Raw genomic sequence first — 10,032 nt, 5'->3', positions numbered from 1 at the left:
AGTTCGTACTTTATCCAATAATGCAGGCTTGTACTTCTGCACCAAAGGATATTTCCTCCACAAAAGTAGAAGAAAAAAAAAAGAGTAGTTCCTTTTTCTCTCCATCTTCCTTAGTCCAACCAGTTGATCCTCCCAATTGAGTCCGTACTTTATCCAATAATGCAGGCTTGTACTTCTGCACCAAAGGATATTTCCTCCTCAAAAGTAGAAGAAAAAAAAGGAGTAGTTCCTTTTTCTATCCATCTTCCTTAGTCCAACCAGTTGATCCTCTCAATTGAGTCCGTACTTTATCCAATAATGTAGGCTTGTACTTCTGCATCAAAAGATATTTCTTCCTCAAAAGAAGAAAAAAAAAAAAGTAAAAAAGTAGTTCCTTTTTCTCTCCATCTTCCTTAGTCCAACCAGTTGATCCTCTCAATTGAGTCCGTACTTTATCCAATAATGTAGGCTTGTACTTCTGCATCAAAAGATATTTCTTCCTCAAAAGAAGGAAAAAAAAAGAAAAAAAATAGTTCCTTTTTCTCTCCATCTTCCTTAGTCCAACCAGTTGATCCTCCCAATTGAGTCCATACTTTATCCAATAATGTAGGCTTGTACTTCTGCATCAAAAGATATTTCTTCCTCAAAAGAAGGAAAAAAAAGAAAAAAAATAGTTCCTTTTTCTCTCCATCTTTCTTAGTCCAACCAGTTGATCCTCCCAATTGAGTCCATACTTTATCCAATAATGTAGGCTTGTACTTCTGCATCAAAAGATATTTCTTCCTCAAAAGAAGAAAAAAAAAGTAAAAAAGAAGTTCCTTTTTCTCTCCATCTTCCTTAGTCCAACCAGTTGATCCTCTCAATTGAGTCCGTACTTTATCCAATAATGTAGGCTTGTACTTCTGCATCAAAAGATATTTCTTCCTCAAAAGAAGGAAAAAAAAGAAAAAAAATAGTTCCTTTTTCTCTCCATCTTCCTTAGTCCAACCAGTTGATCCTCCCAATTGAGTCCATACTTTATCCAATAATGTAGGCTTGTACTTCTGCATCAAAAGATATTTCTTCCTCAAAAGAAGGAAAAAAAAGAAAAAAAATAGTTCCTTTTTCTCTCCATCTTCCTTAGTCCAACCAGTTGGTCCTCCCAATTGAGTCCATACTTTATCCAATAATGTAGGCTTGTACTTCTACATCAAAGGATATTTCTTCCTCAAAAGAAGGAAAAAAAAGAAAATAAAAAAAGAAGTTCCTTTTTCTCTCCATCTTCCTTAGTCCAACCAGTTGGTCCTCCCAATTGAGTCCGTACTTTATCCAATAATGTAGGCTTGTACTTCTACATCAAAGGATATTTCTTTCTCAAAACAAGAAGAAAAAAGAGAAAAAGTAATTCCTTTTACTCTCCATCTTCCTTAGTCCAACCAGTTGGTCCTCCCAATTGAATCCGTACTTTATCCAATAAAGTAGGCTTGTACTTCTTCATCAAAGTATATTTCTTCCTCAAAAGAAGAAAAAAAAGAAAATAAAAAAAGAAGTTCCTTTTTCTCTCCATCTTCCTTAGTCCAACCAGTTGGTCCTCCCAATTGAGTCCGTACTTTATCCAATAATGTAGGCTTGTACTTCTTCATCAAAGGATATTTCTTCCTCAAAAGAAGAAAAAAAAAGAAAAAAAATAGTTCCTTTTTCTCTCCATCTTCCTTAGTCCAACCAGTTGGTCCTCCCAATTGAGTCCATACTTTATCCAATAATGTAGGCTTGTACTTCTACATCAAAGGATATTTCTTCCTCAAAACAAAAAGAAAAAAAAAAAGTTCCTTTTTCTCGCCATCTTCCTTAGTCCAACCAGTTGATCCTCTCAATTGAGTCCGTACTTTATCCAATAAAGTAGGCTTGTACTTCTTCATCAAAGGATATTTCTTCCTCAAAAGAAGAAAAAAAAAGAAAAAAAATAGTTCCTTTTTCTCTCCATCTTCCTTAGTCCAACCAGTTGGTCCTCCCAATTGAGTCCATACTTTATCCAATAATGTAGGCTTGTACTTCTACATCAAAGGATATTTCTTCCTCAAAACAAAAAGAAAAAAAAAAGTTCCTTTTTCTCGCCATCTTCCTTAGTCCAACCAGTTGATCCTCCCAATTGAGTCCGTACTTTATCCAATAAAGTAGGCTTGTACTTCTTCATCAAAGGATATTTCTTCCTCAAAAGAAGAAAAAAAAGAAAAAAAATAGTTCCTTTTTCTCTCCATCTTCCTTAGTCCAACCAGTTGGTCCTCCCAATTGAGTCCATACTTTATCCAATAATGTAGGCTTGTACTTCTACATCAAAGGATATTTCTTCCTCAAAAGAAGGAAAAAAAAAGAAAATAAAAAAAGAAGTTCCTTTTTCTCTCCATCTTCCTTAGTCCAACCAGTTGGTCCTCCCAATTGAGTCCGTACTTTATCCAATAATGTAGGCTTGTACTTCTACATCAAAGGATATTTCTTTCTCAAAACAAGAAGAAAAAAGAGAAAAAGTAATTCCTTTTACTCTCCATCTTCCTTAGTCCAACCAGTTGGTCCTCCCAATTGAATCCGTACTTTATCCAATAAAGTAGGCTTGTACTTCTTCATCAAAGTATATTTCTTCCTCAAAAGAAGAAAAAAAAGAAAATAAAAAAAGAAGTTCCTTTTTCTCTCCATCTTCCTTAGTCCAACCAGTTGGTCCTCCCAATTGAGTCCGTACTTTATCCAATAATGTAGGCTTGTACTTCTACATCAAAGGATATTTCTTCCTCAAAACAAGAAGAAAAAAGAGAAAAAGTAATTCCTTTTTCTCTCCATCTTCCTTAGTCCAACCAGTTGGTCCTCCCAATTGAGTCCGTACTTTATCCAATAATGTAGGCTTGTACTTCTACATCAAAGGATATTTCTTCCTCAAAACAAGAAGAAAAAAGAGAAAAAGTAATTCCTTTTACTCTCCATCTTCCTTAGTCCAACCATTTGGTCCTCCCAATTGAGTCCGTATTTTATCCAATAATGTAGGCTTTTACTTCTACATCAAAGGATATTTCTTCCTCAAAACAAGAAGAAAAAAGAGAAAAAGTAATTCCTTTTACTCTCCATCTTCTTTAGTCCAACCAGTTGGTCCTCCCAATTGAGTCCGTACTTTATCCAATAATGTAGGCTTGTACTTCTACATCAAAGGATATTTCGTCCTCAAAAGAAGAAAAAAAAAGAAAATAAAAAAAGAAGTTCCTTTTTCTCTCCATCTTCCTTAGTCCAACCAGTTGATCCTCCCAATTGAGTCCGTACTTTATCCAATAATGTAGGCTTGTACTTCTATATCAAAGGATATTTCTTCCTCAAAACAAGAAGAAAAAAGAGAAAAAGTAATTCCTTTTACTCTCCATCTTCCTTAGTCCAACCAGTTGGTCCTCCCAATTGAATCCGTACTTCATCCAATAAAGTAGGCTTGTACTTCTTCATCAAAGTATATTTCTTCCTCAAAAGAAGAAAAAAAATAAAAAAAGAAGTTCCTTTTTCTCTCCATCTTCCTTAGTCCAACCAGTTGATCCTCCCAATTGAGTCCGTACTTTATCCAATAATGTAGGCTTGTACTTCTACATCAAAGGATATTTCTTCCTCAAAACAAGAAAAAAAAGAGAAAAAGTAATTCCTTTTACTCTCTATCTTCCTTAGTCCAACCAGTTGGTCCTCCCAATTGAGTCCGTACTTTATCCAATAATGTAGGCTTGTACTTCTACATCAAAGGATATTTCTTCCTCAAAACAAGAAGAAAAAAGAGAAAAAGTAATTCCTATTACTCTCCATCTTCCTTAGTCCAACCAGTTGATCCTCCCAATTGAGTCCGTACTTTATCCAATAATGTAGGCTTGTACTTCTACATCAAAGGATATTTCTTCCTCAAAACAAGAAGAAAAAAGAGAATAAGTAATTCCTATTACTCTCCATCTTCCTTAGTCCAACCAGTTGATCCTCCCAATTGAATCCGTACTTTATCCAATAATGTAGGCTTGTACTTCTTCATCAAAGTATATTTCTTCCTCAAAAGAAGAAAAAAAAAGAAAATAAAAAAAGAAGTTCCTTTTTCTCTCCATCTTTCTTAGTCCAACCAGTTGGTCCTCCCAATTGAGTCCGTACTTTATCCAATAATGTAGGCTTGTACTTCTACATCAAAGGATATTTCTTCCTCAAAACAAGAAGAAAAAAGAGAAAAAGTAATTCCTTTTACTCTCCATCTTCCTTAGTCCAACCAGTTGGTCCTCCCAATTGAATCCGTACTTTATCCAATAAAGTAGGCTTGTACTTCTTCATCAAAGTATATTTCTTCCTCAAAAGAAGAAAAAAAAAGAAAATAAAAAAAGAAGTTCCCTTTTCTCTCCATCTTCCTTAGTCCAACCAGTTGGTCCTCCCAATTGAGTCCGTACTTTATCCAATAATGTAGGCTTGTACTTCTACATCAAAGGATATTTCTTCCTCAAAACAAGAAGAAAAAAGAGAAAAAGTAATTCCTTTCACTCTCCATCTTCCGTAGTCCAACAAGTTGATCCTCCCAATTGAGTCCGTACTTTATCCAATAATGTAGGCTTGTACTTCTACATCGAAGGATATTTCTTCCTCAAAACAAGAAGAAAAAAGAGAAAAAGTAATTCCTTTTGCTCTCCATCTTCCTTAGTCCAACCAGTTGGTCCTCCCAATTGAATCCGTACTTTATCCAATAAAGTAGGCTTGTACTTCTTCATCTAAGTATATTTCTTCCTCAAAAGAAGAAAAAAAAAGAAAATAAAAAAAGAAGTTCCTTTTTCTCTCCATCTTCCTTAGTCCAACCAGTTGGTCCTCCCAATTGAGTCCGTTCTTTATCCAATAATGTAGGCTTGTACTTCTACATCAAAGGATATTTCTTCCTCAAAACAAGAAGAAAAAAGAGAAAAAGTAATTCCTTTTACACTCCATCTTCCTTAGTCCAACCAGTTGGTCCTCCCAATTGAGTCCATACTTTATCCAATAATGTAGGCTTGTACTTCTACATCAAAGGATATTTCTTCCACAAAAAAAGAAGAAAAAAGAGAAAAAGTAATTCCTTTTACTCTCCATCTTCCTTAGTCCAACCAGTTGGTCCTCCCAAGAGAATCCGTACTTTATCCAATAATGTAGTCTTGTACTTCTACATCAAAGGATATTTCTTCCTCAAAACAAGAAGAAAAAAGAGATAAAGTAATTCCTTTTACTCTCCATCTTCCTTAGTCCAACCAGTTGGTCCTCCCAATTGAATCCGTACTTTATCCAATAAAGTAGGCTTGTACTTCTTCATCAAAGTATATTTCTTCCTCAAAAGAAGAAAAAAAAAGAAAATAAAAAAAGAAGTTCCCTTTTCTCTCCATCTTCCTTAGTCCAACCAGTTGGTCCTCCCAATTGAGTCCGTACTTTATCCAATAATGTAGGCTTGTACTTCTACATCAAAGGATATTTCTTCCTCAAAACAAGAAGAAAAAAGAGAAAAAGTAATTCCTTTCACTCTCCATCTTCATTAGTCCAACCAGTTGATCCTCCCAATTGAGTCCGTACTTTATCCAATAATGTAGGCTTGTACTTCTACACCAAAGGATATTTCTTCCTCAAAACAAGAAGAAAAAAGAGAAAAAGTAATTCCTTTTACTCTCCATCTTCCTTAGTCCAACCAGTTGGTCCTCCCAATTGAATCCGTACTTTATCCAATAAAGTAGGCTTGTACTTCTTCATCAAAGTATATTTCTTCCTCAAAAGAAGAAAAAAAAGAAAATAAAAAAAGAAGTTCCTTTTGTATAAGAATTATTTTATATACTAATTCTGTAGAAAATTTATAAAATTGTGTATATGTATATTTATTTTTGTTCATATTTGTTTCATCCTTGAAACCCCCCTTTTGCCATACAAAGCAAAATCAAAAAGAAATACTGGGAGTTTCAAGGATAATATGCTCAGTCCATAGATGGCTCTGCTGGCTGTATTTTAATATTTGCAGTTCCTGATTCCATCATCCTTGGGAAAAAATTTTCACCTACTGGTAATGAGGGAAGTGTGAGGAGGCAGATGGGTGATATATTGGCCACATTGGACATATTGGATATTGGATAATATTTTCTTCGAGTGTAGAAGTGCTATGAAGATGGAGTAGCACTTCAATTTAAAGCCACCTCTCCTGCAATTGCTTACCACGAGTGCTACCATGAAGAGTGCAATATCAAGATGTCTGAATACATAGTTCTCAACAATGGGATCTTCTGCTGCTCTTCAATTTGCATTGGGATTTTAAGGATAAGGCCTACCAACCCCGTAAGTTTCCTATGATTTTGTGGCATATGGTTCAACTTTGGTTAGGGGGTTATAATATTTGAAATGAATATTAATTATTCAAGTCTTCAACCCTAATTATAAATTTTCTATGGATTTTAAGCTCATTATAAAATTACTAGTGTTATTTCTAGCTTAATTTCAAATCATTGTTTTGTGCATAGAATAGCCTAGTGGGTGTTCAAATTTGCTTAAATCGATATACCGTGTCAGATTCTATTTTCCTGAGTTTGTTTTTTCATATGTAATTTAATATTACTTAACTTAGGATTTTAGTGAGCCTAATTTTTTCATTTGTTACTAGGTTAGGTTACTTGTGCTTGCTGGAAGGTAGCCTAGTATCATCGGCTTCAGTTATCTTCCTGGTCTTGGCAAATTTATTAGGTACCTAGTTCAGTTGTATGTAATGTTGTATTGGTATATTTGTACTTGATGTTGATATATTGTATATTATTCATTATTGTTTATAAAGGGAATTTAGATGAATTTTACATAAGGTTTTTGATGGAAATTTTTTCGTGGTTTGCAGAATCCATAGTTTTCAAAAACAGGCAAGAGTTGAGTGGGTTCTACCACAGGCAGTCGCTAGTGATTGAGGATTCCACTTCAGCCATCAGAGTTCCATTGCTTTGCCATATTTAATATTTATTCAATATAAATAAAAAATCTAATGTTTTTAATTTTACAGTTTCTTTATCCAATATTGACATTAAAGATATTGTTACTCTGCTCTCGCTGCTCTTGTTATAAATTTATATTCTGTTTAAGTTTTTGAAACCTTTTTCTCTCCATCTTCCTTAGTCCAACCAGTTGGTCCTCCCAATTGAGTCCGTACTTTATCCAATAATGTAGGCTTGTACTTTTATATCAAAGGATATTTCTTCCTCAAAACAAGAAGAAAAAAGAGAAAAAGTAATTCCTTTTACTCTCCATCTTCCTTAGTCCAACCAGTTGGTCCTCCCAATTGAGTCCGTACTTTATCCAATAATGTAGGCTTGTACTTCTACATCAAAGGATATTTCTTCCTCAAAACAAGAAGAAAAAAGAGAAAAAGTAATTCCTTTCACTCTCCATCTTCCTTAGTCCAACCAGTTGATCCTCCAATTGAGTCCGTACTTTATCCAATAATGTAGGCTTGTACTTCTACATCAAAGGATATTTCTTCCTCAAAACAAGAAGAAAAAAGAGAAAAAGTAATTCCTTTTACTCTCCATCTTCCTTAGTCCAACCAGTTGGTCCTCCCAATTGAGTCCGTACTTTATCCAATAATGTAGGCTTGTACTTCTACATCGAAGGATATTTCTTCCTCAAAAGAAGAAAAAAAAATAAAATTAAAAAAGAAGTTCCTTTTTCTCTCCATCTTCCTTAGTCCAACCAGTTGGTCCTCCCAATTGAGTCCGTACTTTATCCAATAATGTAGGCTTGTACTTCTACATCAAAGGATATTTCTTCCTCAAAAGAAGAAAAAAAAAGAAAATAAAAAAAGAAGTTCCTTTTTCTCTCCATCTTCCTTAGTCCAACCAGTTGATCCTCCCAATTGAGTCCGTACTTTATCCAATAATGTAGGCTTGTACTTCTACATCAAAGGATATTTCTTCCTCAAAACAAGAAGAAAAAATAGAAAAAGTAATTCCTTTCACTCTCCATCTTCCTTAGTCCAACCAGTTGATCCTCCCAATTGAGTCCGTACTTTATCCAATAATGTAGGCTTGTACTTTTATATCAAAGGATATTTCTTCCTCAAAACAAGAAGAAAAAAAGAGAAAAAGTAATTGATTTTACTCTCCATCTTCCTTAGTCCAACCAGTTGGTCCTCCCAATTGAATCCGTACTTTATCCAATAAAGTAGGCTTGTACTTCTTCATCAAAGTATATTTCTTCCTCAAAAGAAGAAAAAAAAAGAAAATAAAAAAAAGAAGTTCCTTTTTCTCTCCATCTTCCTTAGTCCAACCAGTAGGTCCTACCAATTGAGTCCGTACTTTATCCAATAATATAGGCTTGTACTTCTACATCAAAGGATATTTCTTGCTCAAAACAAGAAGAAAAAAGAGAAAAAGTAATTCCTTTCACTCTCCATCTTCCTTAGTCCAACCAGTTGGTCCTCCCAATTGAGGCCGTACTTTATCCAATAATGTAGGCTTGTACTTCTACATCAAAGGATATTTCTTCCTCAAAACAAGAAGAAAAAAGAGAAAAAGTAATTCCTTTTACTCTCTATCTTCCTTAGTCCAACCAGTTGATCCTCCCAATTGAGTCCGTACTTTATCCAATAATGTAGGCTTGTACTTCTACATCAAAGGATATTTCTTCCTCAAAACAAGAAGAAAAAAGAGAAAAAGTAATTCCTTTTACTCTCCATCTTCCTTAGTCCAACCAGTTGGTCCTCCCAATTGAATCCGTACTTTATCCAATAAAGTAGGCTTGTACTTCTTCATCAAAGTATATTTCTTCCTCAAAAGAAGAAAAAAAAGAAAATAAAAAAAGAAGTTCCTTTTTCTCAAAATAAAAAAAGAAGTTCCTTTTTCTCTCCATCTTCCTTAGTCCAACCAGTTGGTCCTCCCAATTGAGTCCGTACTTTATCCAATAATGTAGGCTTGTACTTCTACATCAAAGGATATTTCTTCCTCAAAACAAGAAGAAAAAAGAGAAAAAGTAATTCCTTTTACTCTCCATCTTCCTTAGTCCAACCAGTTGGTCCTCCCAATTGAATCCATACTTTATCCAATAAAGTAGGCTTGTACTTCTTCATCAATGTATATTTCTTCCTCAAAAGAAGAAAAAAAAAGAAAATAAAAAAAGAAGTTCCCTTTTCTCTCCATCTTCCTTAGTCCAACCAGTTGGTCCTCCCAATTGAGTCCGTACTTTATCCAATAATGTAGGCTTGTACTTCTACATCAAAGGATATTTCTTCCTCAAAACAAGAAGAAAAAAGAGAAAAAGTAATTCCTTTCACTCTCCATCTTCCTTAGTCCAACAAGTTGATCCTCCCAATTGAGTCCGTACTTTATCCAATAATGTAGGCTTGTACTTCTACATCAAAGGATATTTCTTCCTCAAAACAAGAAGAAAAAAGAGAAAAAGTAATTCCTTTTACTCTCCATCTTCCTTAGTCCAACCAGTTGGTCCTCCCAATTGAATCCGTACTTTATCCAATAAAGTAGGCTTGTACTTCTTCATCAAAGTATATTTCTTCCTCAAAAGAAGAAAAAAAAAGAAAATAAAAAAAGAAGTTCCTTTTTCTCTCCATCTTCCTTAGTCCAACCAGTTGGTCCTCCCAATTGAGTCCGTACTTTATCCAATAATGTAGGCTTGTACTTCTACATCAAAGGATATTTCTTCCTCAAAACAAGAAAAAAAAGAGAAAAAGTAATTCCTTTTACTCTCCATCTTCCTTAGTCCAACCAGTTGGTCCTCCCAATTGAGTCCGTACTTTATCCAATAATGTAGGCTTGTACTTCTACATCAAAGGATATTTCTTCCTCAAAACCAGAAGAAAAAAGAGAAAAAGTAATTCCTTTTACTCTCCATCTTCGTTAGTCCAACCAGTTGGTCCTCCCAATTGAGTCCGTACTTTATCCAATAATGTAGGCTTGTACTTCTACATCAAAGGATATTTCTTCCTCAAAACAAGAAAAAAAAGAGAAAAAGTAATTCCTTTTTCTCGCCATCTTCCTTAGTCCAACCAGTTGGTCCTCCCAATTGAGTCCGTACTTTATCCAATAATGTAGGCTT

The sequence above is a fragment of the Palaemon carinicauda genome, chromosome 6, assembly GCF_036898095.1.
Source record: "Palaemon carinicauda isolate YSFRI2023 chromosome 6, ASM3689809v2, whole genome shotgun sequence".
In the NCBI taxonomy this organism is placed as follows: domain Eukaryota; kingdom Metazoa; phylum Arthropoda; class Malacostraca; order Decapoda; family Palaemonidae; genus Palaemon; species Palaemon carinicauda.
The sequence above is the reverse complement of the archived record's forward strand: the minus strand, read 5'-3'. Positions refer to the sequence as shown.